At 53.5% G+C, this 24,032-nt stretch overlaps 18 non-coding genes across 18 annotated transcripts; all 18 read right to left on the bottom strand.

Moving 5' to 3' along the window:
- Positions 1-48: 48 nt before the first annotated feature.
- Positions 49-121, bottom strand: trnaf-gaa. The gene has a single exon. It is a non-coding gene; the product is annotated as a tRNA-Phe (tRNA).
- Positions 122-1,549: 1,428 nt separating this feature from the next.
- trnaf-gaa lies at positions 1,550-1,622 on the bottom strand. Its single transcript has one exon. It is a non-coding gene; the product is annotated as a tRNA-Phe (tRNA).
- Positions 1,623-3,050: 1,428 nt separating this feature from the next.
- trnaf-gaa lies at positions 3,051-3,123 on the bottom strand. The gene has a single exon. It is a non-coding gene; the product is annotated as a tRNA-Phe (tRNA).
- Positions 3,124-4,536: 1,413 nt separating this feature from the next.
- trnaf-gaa lies at positions 4,537-4,609 on the bottom strand. The gene has a single exon. It is a non-coding gene; the product is annotated as a tRNA-Phe (tRNA).
- Positions 4,610-6,018: 1,409 nt separating this feature from the next.
- trnaf-gaa lies at positions 6,019-6,091 on the bottom strand. Its single transcript has one exon. It is a non-coding gene; the product is annotated as a tRNA-Phe (tRNA).
- Positions 6,092-6,225: 134 nt separating this feature from the next.
- On the bottom strand, positions 6,226-6,298 carry trnaf-gaa. Its single transcript has one exon. It is a non-coding gene; the product is annotated as a tRNA-Phe (tRNA).
- A 1,426-nt stretch (positions 6,299-7,724) lies between these two features.
- trnaf-gaa lies at positions 7,725-7,797 on the bottom strand. The gene has a single exon. It is a non-coding gene; the product is annotated as a tRNA-Phe (tRNA).
- Positions 7,798-7,931: 134 nt separating this feature from the next.
- trnaf-gaa lies at positions 7,932-8,004 on the bottom strand. Its single transcript has one exon. It is a non-coding gene; the product is annotated as a tRNA-Phe (tRNA).
- A 1,085-nt stretch (positions 8,005-9,089) lies between these two features.
- Positions 9,090-9,162, bottom strand: trnaf-gaa. Its single transcript has one exon. It is a non-coding gene; the product is annotated as a tRNA-Phe (tRNA).
- A 2,000-nt stretch (positions 9,163-11,162) lies between these two features.
- Positions 11,163-11,235, bottom strand: trnaf-gaa. Its single transcript has one exon. It is a non-coding gene; the product is annotated as a tRNA-Phe (tRNA).
- Positions 11,236-12,659: 1,424 nt separating this feature from the next.
- On the bottom strand, positions 12,660-12,732 carry trnaf-gaa. Its single transcript has one exon. It is a non-coding gene; the product is annotated as a tRNA-Phe (tRNA).
- A 134-nt stretch (positions 12,733-12,866) lies between these two features.
- On the bottom strand, positions 12,867-12,939 carry trnaf-gaa. Its single transcript has one exon. It is a non-coding gene; the product is annotated as a tRNA-Phe (tRNA).
- Positions 12,940-14,952: 2,013 nt separating this feature from the next.
- Positions 14,953-15,025, bottom strand: trnaf-gaa. The gene has a single exon. It is a non-coding gene; the product is annotated as a tRNA-Phe (tRNA).
- Positions 15,026-17,012: 1,987 nt separating this feature from the next.
- On the bottom strand, positions 17,013-17,085 carry trnaf-gaa. Its single transcript has one exon. It is a non-coding gene; the product is annotated as a tRNA-Phe (tRNA).
- A 134-nt stretch (positions 17,086-17,219) lies between these two features.
- On the bottom strand, positions 17,220-17,292 carry trnaf-gaa. The gene has a single exon. It is a non-coding gene; the product is annotated as a tRNA-Phe (tRNA).
- A 1,090-nt stretch (positions 17,293-18,382) lies between these two features.
- trnaf-gaa lies at positions 18,383-18,455 on the bottom strand. The gene has a single exon. It is a non-coding gene; the product is annotated as a tRNA-Phe (tRNA).
- Positions 18,456-20,452: 1,997 nt separating this feature from the next.
- On the bottom strand, positions 20,453-20,525 carry trnaf-gaa. Its single transcript has one exon. It is a non-coding gene; the product is annotated as a tRNA-Phe (tRNA).
- Positions 20,526-22,026: 1,501 nt separating this feature from the next.
- Positions 22,027-22,099, bottom strand: trnaf-gaa. Its single transcript has one exon. It is a non-coding gene; the product is annotated as a tRNA-Phe (tRNA).
- Positions 22,100-24,032: the final 1,933 nt, after the last annotated feature.

The raw sequence follows: 24,032 nt of genomic DNA on the forward strand, positions 1-24,032 counted from the left end.
AATATTTTGATTGTATTCCCTCTGTGCCATCAAAAGCCACCGGGCTCTTGCCGAAACCCGGGATCGAACCAGGGACCTTTAGATCTTCAGTCTAACGCTCTCCCAGCTGAGCTATTTCGGCCGCTGTTGCCTCATCTGCCCACCAGAGGCCGATCTAGCATAGGATAACGTTTCTGAGATAACGCAGCACAGGTACTCTTGAGCTTTAAAGCAAATATTTTGATTGTATTCCCTCATCATTAAAAACATATACTTTTACCTAAATAGCATTTTAATCCAGTGTCTAAAAACGGTTTCCTAAATTAGATGGAATATGTAGTGCGGGGTGAGGGGGTCCCGTCTCAGGGCTATCCAATCCCTGTACATCCAAAGCGAGAACTGTGTCCGAGTACTCGGCTGTAAGTCGGACTTTTTCCAGGTGAGGGTTGGCCTTCGCCAGGGCTGCGCTTTGTCACCAATCCTGTTTGCGATAGCCATGGACAGGATGTCGAGGCGTAGTCGTGGTGGGGAGGGGTTGCGGTTTGGTATCTCGTCGCTGCTTTTTGCGGATGATGTGGTCCTGATGGCGTCATCGGTCCTTGACCTTCAGCTCTCACTGGATCGGTTGGCAGCAGAGTGTGAAGCGGTTGGGATGAGGATTCGCACCTCTAAATCTGAGGCCATGGTTCTCAGCAGGAAACGGGTGGGGTGCCAACTCCAGGTAGGGAATGAGTCCTTACCCCAAGTGAAGGAGTTCAAGTACCTCGGGGTCTTGTTCACGCGTGAGGGGAGACTGGAGCAGGAGATTGGCCGCAGAATCGGAGCAGCGGGGGCAGTATTGCACTCGCTTTACCGCACCGTTGTGACAAAAAGAGAGCCGAGCCGTAAGGCAAAGCTCTCGATCCGCCGGTCAATTTTCGTTCCTACCCTCACCTATGGTCATGAAGGCTGGGTCATGACCGACAGAACGAGGTCGCGGGTACAAGCGGCCGAAATGGGTTTCCTCAGGCGGGTGGCTGGTGTCTCCCTTAGAGATAAGGTGAGAAGCTCAGCCATCCGCGAGGAGCTCAGAGTAGAGCCGCTGCTCCTTTGCGTCGAAAGGAGCCAGTTGAGGTGGTTTGGGCATCTGGTAAGGATGCCTCCTGAACGCCTCCCTAGGGAGGTGTTCCAGGCACGTCCAGCTGGGAGGAGGCCTAGGGGAAGACCCAGGACTAGGTGGAGGGATTGTATCTCCACACTGGCCTGGGAACGCCCCGGGATCCCCCGGTCAGAGCTGGTTAATGTGGCTCGGTAAAGAGAAGTTTGGGGTCCCCTGCTGGAGCTGCTGCCCCCGCGCCCCGACCCCGGATAAGCAGATGAAGATGGATGGAAGGAATGTGTGTGGATGCAGTGTGGTGTAATATGCTGCCTGTTCAGGGAAAGTCAAGGCTTTTACAAAACACAATGGCTATAGTGGGTGTATTTCTCGGTTGAATCTCTTCTTTGGGTTTCACATCCACTGTTTCTTCGGAGCTTTAAAGCAAATATTTTGATTGTATTCCCTCTGTGCCATCAAAAGCCACCGGGCTCTTGCCGAAACCCGGGATCGAACCAGGGACCTTTAGATCTTCAGTCTAACGCTCTCCCAGCTGAGCTATTTCGGCCGCTGTTGCCTCATCTGCCCACCAGAGGCCGATCTAGCATAGGATAACGTTTCTGAGATAACGCAGCACAGGTACTCTTGAGCTTTAAAGCAAATATTTTGATTGTATTCCCTCATCATTAAAAACATATACTTTTACCTAAATAGCATTTTAATCCAGTGTCTAAAAACGGTTTCCTAAATTAGATGGAATATGTAGTGCGGGGTGAGGGGGTCCCGTCTCAGGGCTATCCAATCCCTGTACATCCAAAGCGAGAACTGTGTCCGAGTACTCGGCTGTAAGTCGGACTTTTTCCAGGTGAGGGTTGGCCTTCGCCAGGGCTGCGCTTTGTCACCAATCCTGTTTGCGATAGCCATGGACAGGATGTCGAGGCGTAGTCGTGGTGGGGAGGGGTTGCGGTTTGGTATCTCGTCGCTGCTTTTTGCGGATGATGTGGTCCTGATGGCGTCATCGGTCCTTGACCTTCAGCTCTCACTGGATCGGTTGGCAGCAGAGTGTGAAGCGGTTGGGATGAGGATTCGCACCTCTAAATCTGAGGCCATGGTTCTCAGCAGGAAACGGGTGGGGTGCCAACTCCAGGTAGGGAATGAGTCCTTACCCCAAGTGAAGGAGTTCAAGTACCTCGGGGTCTTGTTCACGCGTGAGGGGAGACTGGAGCAGGAGATTGGCCGCAGAATCGGAGCAGCGGGGGCAGTATTGCACTCGCTTTACCGCACCGTTGTGACAAAAAGAGAGCCGAGCCGTAAGGCAAAGCTCTCGATCCGCCGGTCAATTTTCGTTCCTACCCTCACCTATGGTCATGAAGGCTGGGTCATGACCGACAGAACGAGGTCGCGGGTACAAGCGGCCGAAATGGGTTTCCTCAGGCGGGTGGCTGGTGTCTCCCTTAGAGATAAGGTGAGAAGCTCAGCCATCCGCGAGGAGCTCAGAGTAGAGCCGCTGCTCCTTTGCGTCGAAAGGAGCCAGTTGAGGTGGTTTGGGCATCTGGTAAGGATGCCTCCTGAACGCCTCCCTAGGGAGGTGTTCCAGGCACGTCCAGCTGGGAGGAGGCCTAGGGGAAGACCCAGGACTAGGTGGAGGGATTGTATCTCCACACTGGCCTGGGAACGCCCCGGGATCCCCCGGTCAGAGCTGGTTAATGTGGCTCGGTAAAGAGAAGTTTGGGGTCCCCTGCTGGAGCTGCTGCCCCCGCGCCCCGACCCCGGATAAGCAGATGAAGATGGATGGAAGGAATGTGTGTGGATGCAGTGTGGTGTAATATGCTGCCTGTTCAGGGAAAGTCAAGGCTTTTACAAAACACAATGGCTATAGTGGGTGTATTTCTCGGTTGAATCTCTTCTTTGGGTTTCACATCCACTGTTTCTTCGGAGCTTTAAAGCAAATATTTTGATTGTATTCCCTCTGTGCCATCAAAAGCCACCGGGCTCTTGCCGAAACCCGGGATCGAACCAGGGACCTTTAGATCTTCAGTCTAACGCTCTCCCAGCTGAGCTATTTCGGCCGCTGTTGCCTCATCTGCCCACCAGAGGCCGATCTAGCATAGGATAACGTTTCTGAGATACAGCAGGTACTCTTGAGCTTTAAAGCAAATATTTTGATTGTATTCCCTCATCATTAAAAACATATACTTTTACCTAAATAGCCAGTGTCTAAAAACGGTTTCCTAAATTAGATGGAATATGTAGTGCGGGGTGAGGGGGTCCCGTCTCAGGGCTATCCAATCCCTGTACATCCAAAGCGAGAACTGTGTCCGAGTACTCGGCTGTAAGTCGGACTTTTTCCAGGTGAGGGTTGGCCTTCGCCAGGGCTGCGCTTTGTCACCAATCCTGTTTGCGATAGCCATGGACAGGATGTCGAGGCGTAGTCGTGGTGGGGAGGGGTTGCGGTTTGGTATCTCGTCGCTGCTTTTTGCGGATGATGTGGTCCTGATGGCGTCATCGGTCCTTGACCTTCAGCTCTCACTGGATCGGTTGGCAGCAGAGTGTGAAGCGGTTGGGATGAGGATTCGCACCTCTAAATCTGAGGCCATGGTTCTCAGCAGGAAACGGGTGGGGTGCCAACTCCAGGTAGGGAATGAGTCCTTACCCCAAGTGAAGGAGTTCAAGTACCTCGGGGTCTTGTTCACGCGTGAGGGGAGACTGGAGCAGGAGATTGGCCGCAGAATCGGAGCAGCGGGGGCAGTATTGCACTCGCTTTACCGCACCGTTGTGACAAAAGAGAGCCGAGCCGTAAGGCAAAGCTCTCGATCCGCCGGTCAATTTTCGTTCCTACCCTCACCTATGGTCATGAAGGCTGGGTCATGACCGACAGAACGAGGTCGCGGGTACAAGCGGCCGAAATGGGTTTCCTCAGGCGGGTGGCTGGTGTCTCCCTTAGAGATAAGGTGAGAAGCTCAGCCATCCGCGAGGAGCTCAGAGTAGAGCCGCTGCTCCTTTGCGTCGAAAGGAGCCAGTTGAGGTGGTTTGGGCATCTGGTAAGGATGCCTCCTGAACGCCTCCCTAGGGAGGTGTTCCAGGCACGTCCAGCTGGGAGGAGGCCTAGGGGAAGACCCAGGACTAGGTGGAGGGATTGTATCTCCACACTGGCCTGGGAACGCCCCGGGATCCCCCGGTCAGAGCTGGTTAATGTGGCTCGGTAAAGAGAAGTTTGGGGTCCCCTGCTGGAGCTGCTGCCCCCGCGCCCCGACCCCGGATAAGCAGATGAAGATGGATGGAAGGAATGTGTGTGGATGCAGTGTGGTGTAATATGCTGCCTGTTCAGGGAAAGTCAAGGCTTTTACAAAACACAATGGCTATAGTGGGTGTATTTCTCGGTTGAATCTCTTCTTTGGGTTTCACATCCACTGTTTCTTCGGAGCTTTAAAGCAAATATTTTGATTGTATTCCCTCTGTGCCATCAAAAGCCACCGGGCTCTTGCCGAAACCCGGGATCGAACCAGGGACCTTTAGATCTTCAGTCTAACGCTCTCCCAGCTGAGCTATTTCGGCCGCTGTTGCCTCATCTGCCCACCAGAGGCCGATCTAGCATAGGATAACGTTTCTGAGATACAGAGGTACTCTTGAGCTTTAAAGCAAATATTTTGATTGTATTCCCTCATCATTAAAAACATATACTTTTACCTAAATAACACCTAAAAACTGTTTCCTAAATTAGATGGAATATGTAGTGCGGGGTGAGGGGGTCCCGTCTCAGGGCTATCCAATCCCTGTACATCCAAAGCGAGAACTGTGTCCGAGTACTCGGCTGTAAGTCGGACTTTTTCCAGGTGAGGGTTGGCCTTCGCCAGGGCTGCGCTTTGTCACCAATCCTGTTTGCGATAGCCATGGACAGGATGTCGAGGCGTAGTCGTGGTGGGGAGGGGTTGCGGTTTGGTATCTCGTCGCTGCTTTTTGCGGATGATGTGGTCCTGATGGCGTCATCGGTCCTTGACCTTCAGCTCTCACTGGATCGGTTGGCAGCAGAGTGTGAAGCGGTTGGGATGAGGATTCGCACCTCTAAATCTGAGGCCATGGTTCTCAGCAGGAAACGGGTGGGGTGCCAACTCCAGGTAGGGAATGAGTCCTTACCCCAAGTGAAGGAGTTCAAGTACCTCGGGGTCTTGTTCACGCGTGAGGGGAGACTGGAGCAGGAGATTGGCCGCAGAATCGGAGCAGCGGGGGCAGTATTGCACTCGCTTTACCGCACCGTTGTGACAAAAAGAGAGCCGAGCCGTAAGGCAAAGCTCTCGATCCGCCGGTCAATTTTCGTTCCTACCCTCACCTATGGTCATGAAGGCTGGGTCATGACCGACAGAACGAGGTCGCGGGTACAAGCGGCCGAAATGGGTTTCCTCAGGCGGGTGGCTGGTGTCTCCCTTAGAGATAAGGTGAGAAGCTCAGCCATCCGCGAGGATCTCAGAGTAGAGCCGCTGCTCCTTTGCGTCGAAAGGAGCCAGTTGAGGTGGTTTGGGCATCTGGTAAGGATGCCTCCTGAACGCCTCCCTAGGGAGGTGTTCCAGGCACGTCCAGCTGGGAGGAGGCCTAGGGGAAGACCCAGGACTAGGTGGAGGGATTGTATCTCCACACTGGCCTGGGAACGCCCCGGGATCCCCCGGTCAGAGCTGGTTAATGTGGCTCGGTAAAGAGAAGTTTGGGGTCCCCTGCTGGAGCTGCTGCCCCCGCGCCCCGACCCCGGATAAGCAGATGAAGATGGATGGAAGGAATGTGTGTGGATGCAGTGTGGTGTAATATGCTGCCTGTTCAGGGAAAGTCAAGGCTTTTACAAAACACAATGGCTATAGTGGGTGTATTTCTCGGTTGAATCTCTTCTTTGGGTTTCACATCCACTGTTTCTTCGGAGCTTTAAAGCAAATATTTTGATTGTATTCCCTCTGTGCCATCAAAAGCCACCGGGCTCTTGCCGAAACCCGGGATCGAACCAGGGACCTTTAGATCTTCAGTCTAACGCTCTCCCAGCTGAGCTATTTCGGCCGCTGTTGCCTCATCTGCCCACCAGAGGCCGATCTAGCATAGGATAACGTTTCTGAGATACAGAGGTACTCTTGAGCTTTAAAGCAAATATTTTGATTGTATTCCCTCTGTGCCATCAAAAGCCACCGGGCTCTTGCCGAAACCCGGGATCGAACCAGGGACCTTTAGATCTTCAGTCTAACGCTCTCCCAGCTGAGCTATTTCGGCCGCTGTTGCCTCATCTGCCCACCAGACGCCGATCTAGCATAGGATAACGTTTCTGAGATAACGCAGCACAGGTACTCTTGAGCTTTAAAGCAAATATTTTGATTGTATTCCCTCATCATTAAAAACATATACTTTTACCTAAATAGCATTTTAATCCAGTGTCTAAAAACGGTTTCCTAAATTAGATGGAATATGTAGTGCGGGGTGAGGGGGTCCCGTCTCAGGGCTATCCAATCCCTGTACATCCAAAGCGAGAACTGTGTCCGAGTACTCGGCTGTAAGTCGGACTTTTTCCAGGTGAGGGTTGGCCTTCGCCAGGGCTGCGCTTTGTCACCAATCCTGTTTGCGATAGCCATGGACAGGATGTCGAGGCGTAGTCGTGGTGGGGAGGGGTTGCGGTTTGGTATCTCGTCGCTGCTTTTTGCGGATGATGTGGTCCTGATGGCGTCATCGGTCCTTGACCTTCAGCTCTCACTGGATCGGTTGGCAGCAGAGTGTGAAGCGGTTGGGATGAGGATTCGCACCTCTAAATCTGAGGCCATGGTTCTCAGCAGGAAACGGGTGGGGTGCCAACTCCAGGTAGGGAATGAGTCCTTACCCCAAGTGAAGGAGTTCAAGTACCTCGGGGTCTTGTTCACGCGTGAGGGGAGACTGGAGCAGGAGATTGGCCGCAGAATCGGAGCAGCGGGGGCAGTATTGCACTCGCTTTACCGCACCGTTGTGACAAAAAGAGAGCCGAGCCGTAAGGCAAAGCTCTCGATCCGCCGGTCAATTTTCGTTCCTACCCTCACCTATGGTCATGAAGGCTGGGTCATGACCGACAGAACGAGGTCGCGGGTACAAGCGGCCGAAATGGGTTTCCTCAGGCGGGTGGCTGGTGTCTCCCTTAGAGATAAGGTGAGAAGCTCAGCCATCCGCGAGGAGCTCAGAGTAGAGCCGCTGCTCCTTTGCGTCGAAAGGAGCCAGTTGAGGTGGTTTGGGCATCTGGTAAGGATGCCTCCTGAACGCCTCCCTAGGGAGGTGTTCCAGGCACGTCCAGCTGGGAGGAGGCCTAGGGGAAGACCCAGGACTAGGTGGAGGGATTGTATCTCCACACTGGCCTGGGAACGCCCCGGGATCCCCCGGTCAGAGCTGGTTAATGTGGCTCGTAAAGAGAAGTTTGGGGTCCCCTGCTGGAGCTGCTGCCCCCGCGCCCCGACCCCGGATAAGCAGATGAAGATGGATGGAAGGAATGTGTGTGGATGCAGTGTGGTGTAATATGCTGCCTGTTCAGGGAAAGTCAAGGCTTTTACAAAACACAATGGCTATAGTGGTGTATTTCTCGGTTGAATCTCTTCTTTGGGTTTCACATCCACTGTTTCTTCGGAGCTTTAAAGCAAATATTTTGATTGTATTCCCTCTGTGCCATCAAAAGCCACCGGGCTCTTGCCGAAACCCGGGATCGAACCAGGGACCTTTAGATCTTCAGTCTAACGCTCTCCCAGCTGAGCTATTTCGGCCGCTGTTGCCTCATCTGCCCACCAGAGGCCGATCTAGCATAGGATAACGTTTCTGAGATACAGAGGTACTCTTGAGCTTTAAAGCAAATATTTTGATTGTATTCCCTCTGTGCCATCAAAAGCCACCGGGCTCTTGCCGAAACCCGGGATCGAACCAGGGACCTTTAGATCTTCAGTCTATCGCTCTCCCAGCTGAGCTATTTCGGCCGCTGTTGCCTCATCTGCCCACCAGAGGCCGATCTAGCATAGGATAACGTTTCTGAGCTAACGCAGCACAGGTACTCTTGAGCTTTAAAGCAAATATTTTGATTGTATTCCCTCATCATTAAAAACATATACTTTTACCTAAATAGCATTTTAATCCAGTGTCTAAAAACGGTTTCCTAAATTAGATGGAATATGTAGTGCGGGGTGAGGGGGTCCCGTCTCAGGGCTATCCAATCCCTGTACATCCAAAGCGAGAACTGTGTCCGAGTACTCGGCTGTAAGTCGGACTTTTTCCAGGTGAGGGTTGGCCTTCGCCAGGGCTGCGCTTTGTCACCAATCCTGTTTGCGATAGCCATGGACAGGATGTCGAGGTGTAGTCGTGGTGGGGAGGGGTTGCGGTTTGGTATCTCGTCGCTGCTTTTTGCGGATGATGTGGTCCTGATGGCGTCATCGGTCCTTGACCTTCAGCTCTCACTGGATCGGTTGGCAGCAGAGTGGAAGGAGCTCAGAGTAGAGCCGCTGCTCCTTTGCGTCGAAAGGAGCCAGTTGAGGGTTTGGGCATCTGGTAAGGATGCCTCCTGAACGCCTCCTAGGGAGGTGTTCCAGGCACGTCCAGCTGGGAGGAGGCCTAGGGAAGACCCAGGACTAGGTGGAGGGATTGTATCTCCACACTGGCCTGGGAACGCCCCGGGTCCAGCTGGGAGGAGGCCTAGGGGAAGACCAGGACTAGGTGGAGGGATTGTATCTCCACACTGGCCTGGGAACGCCCCGGGATCCCCCGGTCAGAGCTGGTTAATGTGGCTCGGTAAAGAGAAGTTTGGGGTCCCCTGCTGGAGCTGCTGCCCCCGCGCCCCGACCCCGGATAAGCAGATGAAGATGGATGGAAGGAATGTGTGTGGATGCAGTGTGGTGTAATATGCTGCCTGTTCAGGGAAAGTCAAGGCTTTTACAAAACACAATGGCTATAGTGGGTGTATTTCTCGGTTGAATCTCTTCTTTGGGTTTCACATCCACTGTTTCTTCGGAGCTTTAAAGCAAATATTTTGATTGTATTCCCTCTGTGCCATCAAAAGCCACCGGGCTCTTGCCGAAACCCGGGATCGAACCAGGGACCTTTAGATCTTCAGTCTATCTCTCTCCCAGCTGAGCTATTTCGGCCGCTGTTGCCTCATCTGCCCACCAGAGGCCGATCTAGCATAGGATAACGTTTCTGAGATAACGCAGCACAGGTACTCTTGAGCTTTAAAGCAAATATTTTGATTGTATTCCCTCATCATTAAAAACATATACTTTTACCTAAATAGCATTTTAATCCAGTGTCTAAAAACGGTTTCCTAAATTAGATGGAATATGTAGTGCGGGGTGAGGGGGTCCCGTCTCAGGGCTATCCAATCCCTGTACATCCAAAGCGAGAACTGTGTCCGAGTACTCGGCTGTAAGTCGGACTTTTTCCAGGTGAGGGTTGGCCTTCGCCAGGGCTGCGCTTTGTCACCAATCCTGTTTGCGATAGCCATGGACAGGATGACGAGGCGTAGTCGTGGTGGGGAGGGGTTGCGGTTTGGTATCTCGTCGCTGCTTTTTGCGGATGATGTGGTCCTGATGGCGTCATCGGTCCTTGACCTTCAGCTCTCACTGGATCGGTTGGCAGAAGAGTGTGAAGCGGTTGGGATGAGGATTCGCACCTCTAAATCTGAGGCCATGGTTCTCAGCAGGAAACGGGTGGGGTGCCAACTCCAGGTAGGGAATGAGTTCTTACCCTAAGTGAAGGAGTTGAAGTACCTCGGGGTCTTGTTCACGCGTGAGGGGAGACTGGAGCAGGAGATTGGCCGCAGAATCGGAGCAGCGGGGGCAGTATTGCACTCGCTTTACCGCACCGTTGTGACAAAAAGAGAGCCGAGCCGTAAGGCAAAGCTCTCGATCCGCCGGTCAATTTTCGTCACCTATGGTCATGAAGGCTGGGTCATGACCGACAGAACGAGGTCGCGGGTACAAGCGGCCGAAATGGGTTTCCTCAGGCGGGTGGCTGGTGTCTCCCTTAGAGATAAGGTGAGAAGCTCAGCCATCCGCGAGGAGCTCAGAGTAGAGCCGCTGCTCCTTTGCGTCGAAAGGAGCCAGTTGAGGTGGTTTGGGCATCTGGTAAGGATGCCTCCTGAACGCCTCCCTAGGGAGGTGTTCCAGGCACGTCCAGCTGGGAGGAGGCCTAGGGGAAGACCCAGGACTAGGTGGAGGGATTGTATCTCCAAAACGGTTTCCTAAATTAGATGGAATATGTAGTGCGGGTGAGGGGGTCCCGTCTCAGGGCTATCCATCCCTGTACATCCAAAGCGAGAACTGTGTCCGAGTACTCGGCTGTAAGTCGGACTTTTTCCAGGTGAGGGTTGGCCTTCGCCAGGGCTGCGCTTTGTCACCAATCCTGTTTGCGATAGCCATGGACAGGATGTCGAGGATTAGTCGTGGTGGGGAGGGGTTGCGGTTTGGTATCTCGTCGCTGCTTTTTGCGGATGATGTGGTCCTGATGGCGTCATCGGTCCTTGACCTTCAGCTCTCACTGGATCGGTTGGCAGCAGAGTGTGAAGGAGCTCAGAGTAGAGCCGCTGCTCCTTTGCGTCGAAAGGAGCCAGTTGAGGTGGTTGGGCATCTGGTAAGGATGCCTCCTGAACGCCTCCCTAGGGAGGTGTTCCAGGCACGTCCAGCTGGGAGGAGGCCTAGGGGAAGACCCAGGACTAGGTGGAGGGATTGTATCTCACACTGGCCTGGGAACGCCCCGGGTCCAGCTGGGAGGAGGCCTAGGGAAGACCCAGGACTAGGTGGAGGGATTGTATCTCCACACTGGCCTGGGAACGCCCCGGATCCCCCGGTCAGAGCTGGTTAATGTGGCTCGGTAAAGAGAAGTTTGGGGTCCCCTGCTGGAGCTGCTGCCCCCGCGCCCCGACCCCGGATAAGCAGATGAAGATGGATGGAAGGAATGTGTGTGGATGCAGTGTGGTGTAATATGCTGCCTGTTCAGGGAAAGTCAAGGCTTTTACAAAACACAATGGCTATAGTGGGTGTATTTCTCGGTTGAATCTCTTTGGGTTTCACATCCACTGTTTCTTCGGAGCTTTAAAGCAAATATTTTGATTGTATTCCCTCTGTGCCATCAAAAGCCACCGGGCTCTTGCCGAAACCCGGGATCGAACCAGGGACCTTTAGATCTTCAGTCTAACTCTCTCCCAGCTGAGCTATTTCGGCCACTGTTGCCTCATCTGCCCACCAGAGGCCGATCTAGCATAGGATAACGTTTCTGAGATAACGCAGCACAGGTACTTTTGAGCTTTAAAGCAAATATTTTGATTGTATTCCTCATCATTAAAACATATACTTTACCTAAATAGCATTTTAATCCAGTGTCTAAAAACGGTTTCCTAAATTAGATGGAATATGTAGTGCGGGGTGAGGGGGTCCCGTCTCAGGGCTATCCAATCCCTGTACATCCAAAGCGAGAACTGTGTCCGAGTACTCGGCTGTAAGTCGGACTTTTTCCAGGTGAGGGTTGGCCTTCGCCAGGGCTGCGCTTTGTCACCAATCCTGTTTGCGATAGCCATGGACAGGATGTCGAGGCGTAGTCGTGGTGGGGAGGGGTTGCGGTTTGGTATCTCGTCGCTGCTTTTTGCGGATGATGTGGTCCTGATGGCGTCATCGGTCCTTGACCTTCAGCTCTCACTGGATCGGTTGGCAGCAGAGTGTGAAGCGGTTGGGATGAGGATTCGCACCTCTAAATCTGAGGCCATGGTTCTCAGCAGGAAACGGGTGGGGTGCCAACTCCAGGTAGGGAATGAGTCCTTACCCCAAGTGAAGGAGTTCAAGTACCTCGGGGTCTTGTTCACGCGTGAGGGGAGACTGGAGCAGGAGATTGGCCGCAGAATCGGAGCAGCGGGGGCAGTATTGCACTCGCTTTACCGCACCGTTGTGACAAAAGAGAGCCGAGCCGTAAGGCAAAGCTCTCGATCCGCCGGTCAATTTTCGTTCCTACCCTCACCTATGGTCATGAAGGCTGGGTCATGACCGACAGAACGAGGTCGCGGGTACAAGCGGCCGAAATGGGTTTCCTCAGGCGGGTGGCTGGTGTCTCCCTTAGAGATAAGGTGAGAAGCTCAGCCATCCGCGAGGAGCTCAGAGTAGAGCCGCTGCTCCTTTGCGTCGAAAGGAGCCAGTTGAGGTGGTTTGGGCATCTGGTAAGGATGCCTCCTGAACGCCTCCCTAGGGAGGTGTTCCAGGCACGTCCAGCTGGGAGGAGGCCTAGGGGAAGACCCAGGACTAGGTGGAGGGATTGTATCTCCACACTGGCCTGGGAACGCCCCGGGATCCCCCGGTCAGAGCTGGTTAATGTGGCTCGGTAAAGAGAAGTTTGGGGTCCCCTGCTGGAGCTGCTGCCCCCGCGCCCCGACCCCGGATAAGCAGATGAAGATGGATGGAAGGAATGTGTGTGGATGCAGTGTGGTGTAATATGCTGCCTGTTCAGGGAAAGTCAAGGCTTTTACAAAACACAATGGCTATAGTGGGTGTATTTCTCGGTTGAATCTCTTCTTTGGGTTTCACATCCACTGTTTCTTCGGAGCTTTAAAGCAAATATTTTGATTGTATTCCCTCTGTGCCATCAAAAGCCACCGGGCTCTTGCCAAAACCCGGGATCAAACCAGGGACCTTTAGATCTTCAGTCTAACGCTCTCCCAGCTGAGCTATTTCGGCCGCTGTTGCCTCATCTGCCCACCAGAGGCCGATCTAGCATAGGATAACGTTTCTGAGATACAGAGGTACTCTTGAGCTTTAAAGCAAATATTTTGATTGTATTCCCTCTGTGCCATCAAAAGCCACCGGGCTCTTGCCGAAACCCGGGATCGAACCAGGGACCTTTAGATCTTCAGTCTATCTCTCTCCCAGCTGAGCTATTTCGGCCGCTGTTGCCTCATCTGCCCACCAGAGGCCGATCTAGCATAGGATAACGTTTCTGAGATAACGCAGCACAGGTACTCTTGAGCTTTAAAGCAAATATTTTGATTGTATTCCCTCATCATTAAAAACATATACTTTTACCTAAATAGCATTTTAATCCAGTGTCTAAAAACGGTTTCCTAAATTAGATGGAATATGTAGTGCGGGGTGAGGGGGTCCCGTCTCAGGGCTATCCAATCCCTGTACATCCAAAGCGAGAACTGTGTCCGAGTACTCGGCTGTAAGTCGGACTTTTCCAGGTGAGGGTTGGCCTTCGTCAGGGCTGCGCTTTGTCACCAATCCTGTTTGCGATAGCCATGGACAGGATGACGAGGCGTAGTCGTGGTGGGGAGGGGTTGCGGTTTGGTATCTCGTCGCTGCTTTTTGCGGATGATGTGGTCCTGATGGCGTCATCGGTCCTTGACCTTCAGCTCTCACTAGATCGGTTGGCAGAAGAGTGTGAAGCGGTTGGGATGAGGATTCGCACCTCTAAATCTGAGGCCATGGTTCTCAGCAGGAAACGGGTGGGGTGCCAACTCCAGGTAGGGAATGAGTCCTTACCCTAAGTGAAGGAGTTGAAGTACCTCGGGGTCTTGTTCACGCGTGAGGGGAGACTGGAGCAGGAGATTGGCCGCAGAATCGGAGCAGCGGGGGCAGTATTGCACTCGCTTTACCGCACCGTTGTGACAAAAAGAGAGCCGAGCCGTAAGGCAAAGCTCTCGATCCGCCGGTCAATTTTCGTTCCTACCCTCACCTATGGTCATGAAGGCTGGGTCATGACCGACAGAACGAGGTCGCGGGTACAAGCGGCCGAAATGGGTTTCCTCAGGCGGGTGGCTGGTGTCTCCCTTAGAGATAAGGTGAGAAGCTCAGCCATCCGCGAGGAGCTCAGAGTAGAGCCGCTGCTCCTTTGCGTCGAAAGGAGCCAGTTGAGGTGATTTGGGCATCTGGTAAGGATGCCTCCTGAACGCCTCCCTAGGGAGGTGTTCCAGGCACGTCCAGCTGGGAGGAGGCCTAGGGGAAGACCCAGGACTAGGTGGAGGGATTGTATCTCCAAAACGGTTTCCTAAATTAGATGGAATATGTAGTGCGGGGTGAGGGGGTCCCGTCTCAGGGCTATCCAATCCCTGTACATCCAAAGCGAGAACTGTGTCCGAGTACTCGGCTGTAAGTCGGACTTTTTCCAGGTGAGGGTTGGCCTTCGCCAGGGCTGCGCTTTGTCACCAATCCTGTTTGCGATAGCCATGGACAGGATGTCGAGGCGTAGTCGTGGTGGGGAGGGGTTGCGGTTTGGTATCTCGTCGCTGCTTTTTGCGGATGATGTGGTCCTGATGGCGTCATCGGTCCTTGACCTTCAGCTCTCACTGGATCGGTTGGCAGCAGAGTGTGAAGGAGCTCAGAGTAGAGCCGCTGCTCCTTTGCGTCGAAAGGAGCCAGTTGAGGTGGTTTGGGCATCTGGTAAGGATGCCTCCTGAACGCCTCCCTAGGGAGGTGTTCCAGGCACGTCCAGCTGGGAGGAGGCCTAGGGGAAGACCCAGGACTAGGTGGAGGGATTGTATCTCCACACTGGCCTGGGAACGCCCCGGGTCCAGCTGGGAGGAGGCCTAGGGGAAGACCCAGGACTAGGTGGAGGGATTGTATCTCCACTGGCCTGGGAACGCCCCGGGATCCCCGGTCAGAGCTGGTTAATGTGGCTCGGTAAAGAGAAGTTTGGGGTCCCCTGCTGGAGCTGCTGCCCCCGCGCCCGACCCCGGATAAGCAGATGAAGATGGATGGAAGGAATGTGTGTGGATGCAGTGTGGTGTAATATGCTGCCTGTTCAGGGAAAGTCAAGGCTTTTACAAAACACAATGGCTATAGTGGGTGTATTTCTCGGTTGAATCTCTTCTTTGGGTTTCACATCCACTGTTTCTTCGGAGCTTTAAAGCAAATATTTTGATTGTATTCCCTCTGTGCCATCAAAAGCCACCAGGCTCTTGCCGAAACCCGGGATCGAACCAGGGACCTTTAGATCTTCAGTCTAACTCTCTCCCAGCTGAGCTATTTCGGCCGCTGTTGGCCGATCTAGCATAGGATAACGTTTCTGAGATAACGCAGCACAGGTACTCTTGAGCTTTAAAGCAAATATTTTGATTGTATTCCCTCATCATTAAAAACATATACTTTTACCTAAATAGCATTTTAATCCAGTGTCTAAAACGGTTTCCTAAATTAGATGGAATATGTAGTGCGGGTGAGGGGGTCCCGTCTCAGGGCTATCCAATCCCTGTACATCCAAAGCGAGAACTGTGTCCGAGTACTCGGCTGTAAGTCGGACTTTTTCCAGGTGAGGGTTGGCCTTCGCCAGGGCTGCGCTTTGTCACCAATCCTGTTTGCGATAGCCATGGACAGGATGACGAGGCGTAGTCGTGGTGGGGAGGGGTTGCGGTTTGGTATCTCGTCGCTGCTTTTTGCGGATGATGTGGTCCTGATGGCGTCATCGGTCCTTGACCTTCAGCTCTCACTGGATCGGTTGGCAGAAGAGTGTGAAGCGGTTGGGATGAGGATTCGCACCTCTAAATCTGAGGCCATGGTTCTCAGCAGGAAACGGGTGGGGTGCCAACTCCAGGTAGGGAATGAGTCCTTACCCTAAGTGAAGGAGTTGAAGTACCTCGGGGTCTTGTTCACGCGTGAGGGGAGACTGGAGCAGGAGATTGGCCGCAGAATCGGAGCAGCGGGGGCAGTATTGCACTCGCTTTACCGCACCGTTGTGACAAAAAGAGAGCCGAGCCGTAAGGCAAAGCTCTCGATCCGCCGGTCAATTTTCGTCACCTATGGTCATGAAGGCTGGGTCATGACCGACAGAACGAGGTCGCGGGTACAAGCGGCCGAAATGGGTTTCCTCAGGCGGGTGGCTGGTGTCTCCCTTAGAGATAAGGTGAGAAGCTCAGCCATCCGCGAGGAGCTCAGAGTAGAGCCGCTGCTCCTTTGCGTCGAAAGGAGCCAGTTGAGGTGATTTGGGCATCTGGTAAGGATGCCTCCTGAACGCCTCCCTAGGGAGGTGTTCCAGGCACGTCCAGCTGGGAGGAGGCCTAGGGAAGACCCAGGACTAGGTGGAGGGATTGTATCTCCAAAACGGTTTCCTAAATTAGATGGAATATGTAGTGCGGGGTGAGGGGGTCCCGTCTCAGGGCTATCCAATCCCTGTACATCCAAAGCGAGAACTGTGTCCGAGTACTCGGCTGTAAGTCGGACTTTTTCCAGGTGAGGGTTGGCCTTCGCCAGGGCTGCGCTTTGTCACCAATCCTGTTTGCGATAGCCATGGACAGGATGTCGAGGCGTAGTCGTGGTGGGGAGGGGTTGCGGTTTGGTATCTCGTCGCTGCTTTTTGCGGATGATGTGGTCCTGATGGCGTCATCGGTCCTTGACCTTCAGCTCTCACTGGATCGGTTGGCAGCAGAGTGTGAAGGAGCTCAGAGTAGAGCCGCTGCTCCTTTGCGTCGAAAGGAGCCAGTTGAGGTGGTTTGGGCATCTGGTAAGGATGCCTCCTGAACGCCTCCCTAGGGAGGTGTTCCAGGCACGTCCAGCTGGGAGGAGGCCTAGGGGAAGACCCAGGACTAGGTGGAGGGATTGTATCTCCACACTGGCCTGGGAACGCCCCGGGTCCAGCTGGGAGGAGGCCAAGGGGAAGACCCAGGACTAGGTGGAGGGATTGTATCTCCACACTGGCCTGGGAACGCCCCGGGATCCCCCGGTCAGAGCTGGTTAATGTGGCTCGGTAAAGAGAAGTTTGGGGTCCCCTGCTGGAGCTGCTGCCCCCGCGCCCCGACCCCGGATAAGCAGATGAAGATGGATGGAAGGAATGTGTGTGGATGCAGTGTGGTGTAATATGCTGCCTGTTCAGGGAAAGTCAAGGCTTTTACAAAACACAATGGCTATAGTGGGTGTATTTCTCGGTTGAATCTCTTCTTTGGGTTTCACATCCACTGTTTCTTCGGAGCTTTAAAGCAAATATTTTGATTGTATTCCCTCTGTGCCATCAAAAGCCACCGGGCTCTTGCCGAAACCCGGGATCGAACCAGGGACCTTTAGATCTTCAGTCTAACGCTCTCCCAGCTGAGCTATTTCGGCCGCTGTTGCCTCATCTGCCCACCAGAGGCCGATCTAGCATAGGATAACGTTTCTGAGATACAGAGGTACTCTTGAGCTTTAAAGCAAATATTTTGATTGTATTCCCTCTGTGCCATCAAAAGCCACCGGGCTCTTGCCGAAACCCGGGATCGAACCAGGGACCTTTAGATCTTCAGTCTAACGCTCTCCCAGCTGAGCTATTTCGGCCGCTGTTGCCTCATCTGCCCACCAGAGGCCGATCTAGCATAGGATAACGTTTCTGAGATAACGCAGCACAGGTACTCTTGAGCTTTAAAGCAAATATTTTGATTGTATTCCCTCATCATTAAAAACATATACTTTTACCTAAATAGCATTTTAATCCAGTGTCTAAAAACGGTTTCCTAAATTAGATGGAATATGTAGTGCGGGGTGAGGGGGTCCCGTCTCAGGGCTATCCAATCCCTGTACATCCAAAGCGAGAACTGTGTCCGAGTACTCGGCTGTAAGTCGGACTTTTTCCAGGTGAGGGTTGGCCTTCGCCAGGGCTGCGCTTTGTCACCAATCCTGTTTGCGATAGCCATGGACAGGATGTCGAGGCGTAGTCGTGGTGGGGAGGGGTTGCGGTTTGGTATCTCGTCGCTGCTTTTTGCGGATGATGTGGTCCTGATGGGTCATCGGTCCTTGACCTTCAGCTCTCACTGGATCGGTTGGCAGCAGAGTGTGAAGGAGCTCAGAGTAGAGCCGCTGCTCCTTTGCGTCGAAAGGAGCCAGTTGAGGTGGTTTGGGCATCTGGTAAGGATGCCTCCTGAACGCCTCCCTAGGGAGGTGTTCCAGGCACGTCCAGCTGGGAGGAGGCCTAGGGGAAGACCCAGGACTAGGTGGAGGGATTGTATCTCCACACTGGCCTGGGAACGCCCCGGGTCCAGCTGGGAGGAGGCCTAGGGGAAGACCCAGGACTAGGTGGAGGGATTGTATCTCCACACTGGCCTGGGAACGCCCCGGGATCCCCCGGTCAGAGCTGGTTAATGTGGCTCGGTAAAGAGAAGTTTGGGGTCCCCTGCTGGAGCTGCTGCCCCCGCGCCCCGACCCCGGATAAGCAGATGAAGATGGATGGAAGGAATGTGTGTGGATGCAGTGTGGTGTAATATGCTGCCTGTTCAGGGAAAGTCAAGGCTTTTACAAAACACAATGGCTATAGTGGGTGTATTTCTCGGTTGAATATCTTCTTTGGGTTTCACATCCACTGTTTCTTCGGAGCTTTAAAGCAAATATTTTGATTGTATTCCCTCTGTGCCATCAAAAGCCACCAGGCTCTTGCCGAAACCCGGGATCGAACCAGGGACCTTTAGATCTTCAGTCTAACTCTCTCCCAGCTGAGCTACTTCGGCCGCTGTTGGCCGATCTAGCATAGGATAACGTTTCTGAGATAACGCAGCACAGGTACTCTTGAGCTTTAAAGCAAATATTTTGATTGTATTCCCTCATCATTAAAAACATATACTTTTACCTAAATAGCATTTTAATCCAGTGTCTAAAAACGGTTTCCTAAATTAGATGGAATATGTAGTGCGGGGTGAGGGGGTCCCGTCTCAGGGCTATCCAATCCCTGTACATCCAAAGCGAGAACTGTGTCCGAGTACTCGGCTGTAAGTCGGACTTTTTCCAGGTGAGGGTTGGCCTTCGCCAGGGCTGCGCTTTGTCACCAATCCTGTTTGCGATAGCCATGGACAGGATGACGAGGCGTAGTCGTGGTGGGGAGGGGTTGCGGTTTGGTATCTCGTCGCTGCTTTTTGCGGATGATGTGGTCCTGATGGCGTCATCGGTCCTTGACCTTCAGCTCTCACTGGATCGGTTGGCAGCAGAGTGTGAAGCGGTTGGGATGAGGATTCGCACCTCTAAATCTGAGGCCATGGTTCTCAGCAGGAAACGGGTGGGGTGCCAACTCCAGGTAGGGAATGAGTCCTTACCCCAAGTGAAGGAGTTCAAGTACCTCGGGGTCTTGTTCACGCGTGAGAGGAGACTGGAGCAGGAGATTGGCCGCAGAATCGGAGCAGCGGGGCAGTATTGCACTCGCTTTACCGCACCGTTGTGACAAAAAGAGAGCCGAGCCGTAAGGCAAAGCTCTCGATCCGCCGGTCAATTTTCGTTCCTACCCTCACCTATGGTCATGAAGGCTGGGTCATGACCGACAGAACGAGGTCGCGGGTACAAGCGGCCGAAATGGGTTTCCTCAGGCGGGTGGCTGGTGTCTCCCTTAGAGATAAGGTGAGAAGCTCAGCCATCCGCGAGGAGCTCAGAGTAGAGCCGCTGCTCCTTTGCGTCGAAAGGAGCCAGTTGAGGTGGTTTGGGCATCTGGTAAGGATGCCTCCTGAACGCCTCCCTAGGGAGGTGTTCCAGGCACGTCCAGCTGGGAGGAGGCCTAGGGGAAGACCCAGGACTAGGTGGAGGGATTGTATCTCCAAAACGGTTTCCTAAATTAGATGGAATATGTAGTGCGGGGTGAGGGGGTCCCGTCTCAGGGCTATCCAATCCCTGTACATCCAAAGCGAGAACTGTGTCCGAGTACTCGGCTGTAAGTCGGACTTTTTCCAGGTGAGGGTTGGCCTTCGCCAGGGCTGCGCTTTGTCACCAATCCTGTTTGCGATAGCCATGGACAGGATGTCGAGGCGTAGTCGTGGTGGGGAGGGGTTGCGGTTTGGTATCTCGTCGCTGCTTTTTGCGGATGATGTGGTCCTGATGGCGTCATCGGTCCTTGACCTTCAGCTCTCACTGGATCGGTTGGCAGCAGAGTGTGAAGGAGCTCAGAGTAGAGCCGCTGCTCCTTTGCGTCGAAAGGAGCCAGTTGAGGTGGTTTGGGCATCTGGTAAGGATGCCTCCTGAACGCCTCCCTAGGGAGGTGTTCCAGGCACGTCCAGCTGGGAGGAGGCCTAGGGGAAGACCCAGGACTAGGTGGAGGGATTGTATCTCCACACTGGCCTGGGAACGCCCCGGGTCCAGCTGGGAGGAGGCCTAGGGGAAGACCCAGGACTAGGTGGAGGGATTGTATCTCCACACTGGCCTGGGAACGCCCCGGGATCCCCCGGTCAGAGCTGGTTAATGTGGCTCGGTAAAGAGAAGTTTGGGGTCCCCTGCTGGAGCTGCTGCCCCCGCGCCCGACCCCGGATAAGCAGATGAAGATGGATGGAAGGAATGTGTGTGGATGCAGTGTGGTGTAATATGCTGCCTGTTCAGGGAAAGTCAAGGCTTTTACAAAACACAATGGCTATAGTGGGTGTATTTCTCGGTTGAATCTCTTCTTTGGGTTTCACATCCACTGTTTCTTCGGAGCTTTAAAGCAAATATTTTGATTGTATTCCCTCTGTGCCATCAAAAGCCACCGGGCTCTTGCCGAAACCCGGGATCAAACCAGGGACCTTTAGATCTTCAGTCTAACACTCTCCCAGCTGAGCTATTTCGGCCGCTGTTGCCTCATCTGCCCACCAGAGGCCGATCTAGCATAGGATAACGTTTCTGAGATAACGCAGCACAGGTACTCTTGAGCTTTAAAGCAAATATTTTGATTGTATTCCCTCATCATTAAAAACATATACTTTTACCTAAATAGCATTTTAATCCAGTGTCTAAAAACGGTTTCCTAAATTAGATGGAATATGTAGTGCGGGGTGAGGGGGTCCCGTCTCAGGGCTATCCAATCCCTGTACATCCAAAGCGAGAACTGTGTCCGAGTACTCGGCTGTAAGTCGGACTTTTTCCAGGTGAGGGTTGGCCTTCGCCAGGGCTGCGCTTTGTCACCAATCCTGTTTGCGATAGCCATGGACAGGATGACGAGGCGTAGTCGTGGTGGGGAGGGGTTGCGGTTTGGTATCTCGTCGCTGCTTTTTGCGGATGATGTGGTCCTGATGGCGTCATCGGTCCTTGACCTTCAGCTCTCACTGGATCGGTTGGCAGCAGAGTGTGAAGCGGTTGGGATGAGGATTCGCACCTCTAAATCTGAGGCCATGGTTCTCAGCAGGAAACGGGTGGGGTGCCAACTCCAGGTAGGGAATGAGTCCTTACCCTAAGTGAAGGAGTTCAAGTACCTCAGGGTCTTGTTCACGCGTGAGGGGAGACTGGAGCAGGAGATTGGCCGCAGAATCGGAGCAGCGGGGGCAGTATTGCACTCGCTTTACCGCACCGTTGTGACAAAAAGAGAGCCGAGCTGTAAGGCAAAGCTCTCGATCCGCCGGTCAATTTTCGTCACCTATGGTCATGAAGGCTGGGTCATGACCGACAGAACGAGGTCGCGGGTACAAGCGGCCGAAATGGGTTTCCTCAGGCGGGTGGCTGGTGTCTCCCTTAGAGATAAGGTGAGAAGCTCAGCCATCCGCGAGGAGCTCAGAGTAGAGCCGCTGCTCCTTTGCGTCGAAAGGAGCCAGTTGAGGTGGTTTGGGCATCTGGTAAGGATGCCTCCTGAACGCCTCCCTAGGGAGGTGTTCCAGGCACGTCCAGCTGGGAGGAGGCCTAGGGGAAGACCCAGGACTAGGTGGAGGGATTGTATCTCCACACTGGCCTGGGAACGCCCCGGGTCCAGCTGGGAGGAGGCCTAGGGGAAGACCCAGGACTAGGTGGAGGGATTGTATCTCCACACTGGCCTGGGAACGCCCCGGGATCCCCCGGTCAGAGCTGGTTAATGTGGCTCGGTAAAGAGAAGTTTGGGGTCCCCTGCTGGAGCTGCTGCCCCCGCGCCCCGACCCCGGATAAGCAGATGAAGATGGATGGAAGGAATGTGTGTGGATGCAGTGTGGTGTAATATGCTGCCTGTTCAGGGAAAGTCAAGGCTTTTACAAAACACAATGGCTATAGTGGGTGTATTTCTCGGTTGAATCTCTACTTTGGGTTTCACATCCACTGTTTCTTCGGAGCTTTAAAGCAAATATTTTGATTGTATTCCCTCTGTGCCATCAAAAGCCACCAGGCTCTTGCCGAAACCCGGGATCGAACCAGGGACCTTTAGATCTTCAGTCTAACTCTCTCCCAGCTGAGCTATTTCGGCCGCTGTTGGCCGATCTAGCATAGGATAACGTTTCTGAGATAACGCAGCACAGGTACTCTTGAGCTTTAAAGCAAATATTTTGATTGTATTCCCTCATCATTAAAAACATATACTTTTACCTAAATAGCATTTTAATCCAGTGTCTAAAAACGGTTTCCTAAATTAGATGGAATATGTAGTGCGGGGTGAGGGGGTCCCGTCTCAGGGCTATCCAATCCCTGTACATCCAAAGCGAGAACTGTGTTCGAGTACTCGGCTGTAAGTCGGACTTTTTCCAGGTGAGGGTTGGCCTTCGCCAGGGCTGCGCTTTGTCACCAATCCTGTTTGCGATAGCCATGGACAGGATGACGAGGCGTAGTCGTGGTGGGGAGGGGTTGCGGTTTGGTATCTCGTCGCTGCTTTTTGCGGATGATGTGGTCCTGATGGCGTCATCGGTCCTTGACCTTCAGCTCTCACTGGATCGGTTGGCAGAAGAGTGTGAAGCGGTTGGGATGAGGATTCGCACCTCTAAATCTGAGGCCATGGTTCTCAGCAGGAAACGGGTGGGGTGCCAACTCCAGGTAGGGAATGAGTCCTTACCCTAAGTGAAGGAGTTGAAGTACCTCGGGGTCTTGTTCACGCGTGAGGGGAGACTGGAGCAGGAGATTGGCCGCAGAATCGGAGCAGCGGGGGCAGTATTGCACTCGCTTTACCGCACCATTGTGACAAAAAGAGAGCCGAGCCGTAAGGCAAAGCTCTCGATCCGCCGGTCAATTTTCGTCACCTATGGTCATGAAGGCTGGGTCATGACCGACAGAACGAGGTCGCGGGTACAAGCGGCCGAAATGGGTTTCCTCAGGCGGGTGGCTGGTGTCTCCCTTAGAGATAAGGTGAGAAGCTCAGCCATCCGCGAGGAGCTCAGAGTAGAGCCGCTGCTCCTTTGCGTCGAAAGGAGCCAGTTGAGGTGGTTTGGGCATCTGGTAAGGATGCCTCCTGAACGCCTCCCTAGGGAGGTGTTCCAGGCACGTCCAGCTGGGAGGAGGCCTAGGGAAGACCCAGGACTAGGTGGAGGGATTGTATCTCCAAAACGGTTTCCTAAATTAGATGGAATATGTAGTGCGGGGTGAGGGGGTCCCGTCTCAGGGCTATCCAATCCCTGTACATCCAAAGCGAGAACTGTGTCCGAGTACTCGGCTGTAAGTCGGACTTTTTCCAGGTGAGGGTTGGCCTTCGCCAGGGCTGCGCTTTGTCACCAATCCTGTTTGCGATAGCCATGGACAGGATGTCGAGGATTAGTCGTGGTGGGGAGGGGTTGCGGTTTGGTATCTCGTCGCTGCTTTTTGCGGATGATGTGGTCCTGATGGCGTCATCGGTCCTTGACCTTCAGCTCTCACTGGATCGGTTGGCAGCAGAGTGTGAAGGAGCTCAGAGTAGATCCGCTGCTCCTTTGCGTCGAAAGGAGCCAGTTGAGGTGGTTTGGGCATCTGGTAAGGATGCCTCCTGAACGCCTCCCTAGGGAGGTGTTCCAGGCACGTCCAGCTGGGAGGAGGCCTAGGGGAAGACCCAGGACTAGGTGGAGGGATTGTATCTCCACACTGGCCTGGGAACGCCCCGGGTCCAGCTGGGAGGAGGCCTAGGGGAAGACCCAGGACTAGGTGGAGGGATTGTATCTCCACACTGGCCTGGGAACGCCCCGGGATCCCCCGGTCAGAGCTGGTTAATGTGGCTCGGTAAAGAGAAGTTTGGGGTCCCCTGCTGGAGCTGCTGCCCCGCGCCCCGACCCCGGATAAGCAGATGAAGATGGATGGAAGGAATGTGTGTGGATGCAGTGTGGTGTAATATGCTGCCTGTTCAGGGAAAGTCAAGGCTTTTACAAAACACAATGGCTATAGTGGGTGTATTTCTCGGTTGAATCTCTTCTTTGGGTTTCACATCCACTGTTTCTTCGGAGCTT

This window comes from Micropterus salmoides, unplaced genomic scaffold, assembly GCF_014851395.1.
Source record: "Micropterus salmoides isolate LMB-PRFRI ecotype aquatic unplaced genomic scaffold, ASM1485139v1 Ms_hic_scaffold_2812, whole genome shotgun sequence".
In the NCBI taxonomy this organism is placed as follows: Eukaryota; Metazoa; Chordata; class Actinopteri; order Centrarchiformes; family Centrarchidae; genus Micropterus; species Micropterus salmoides.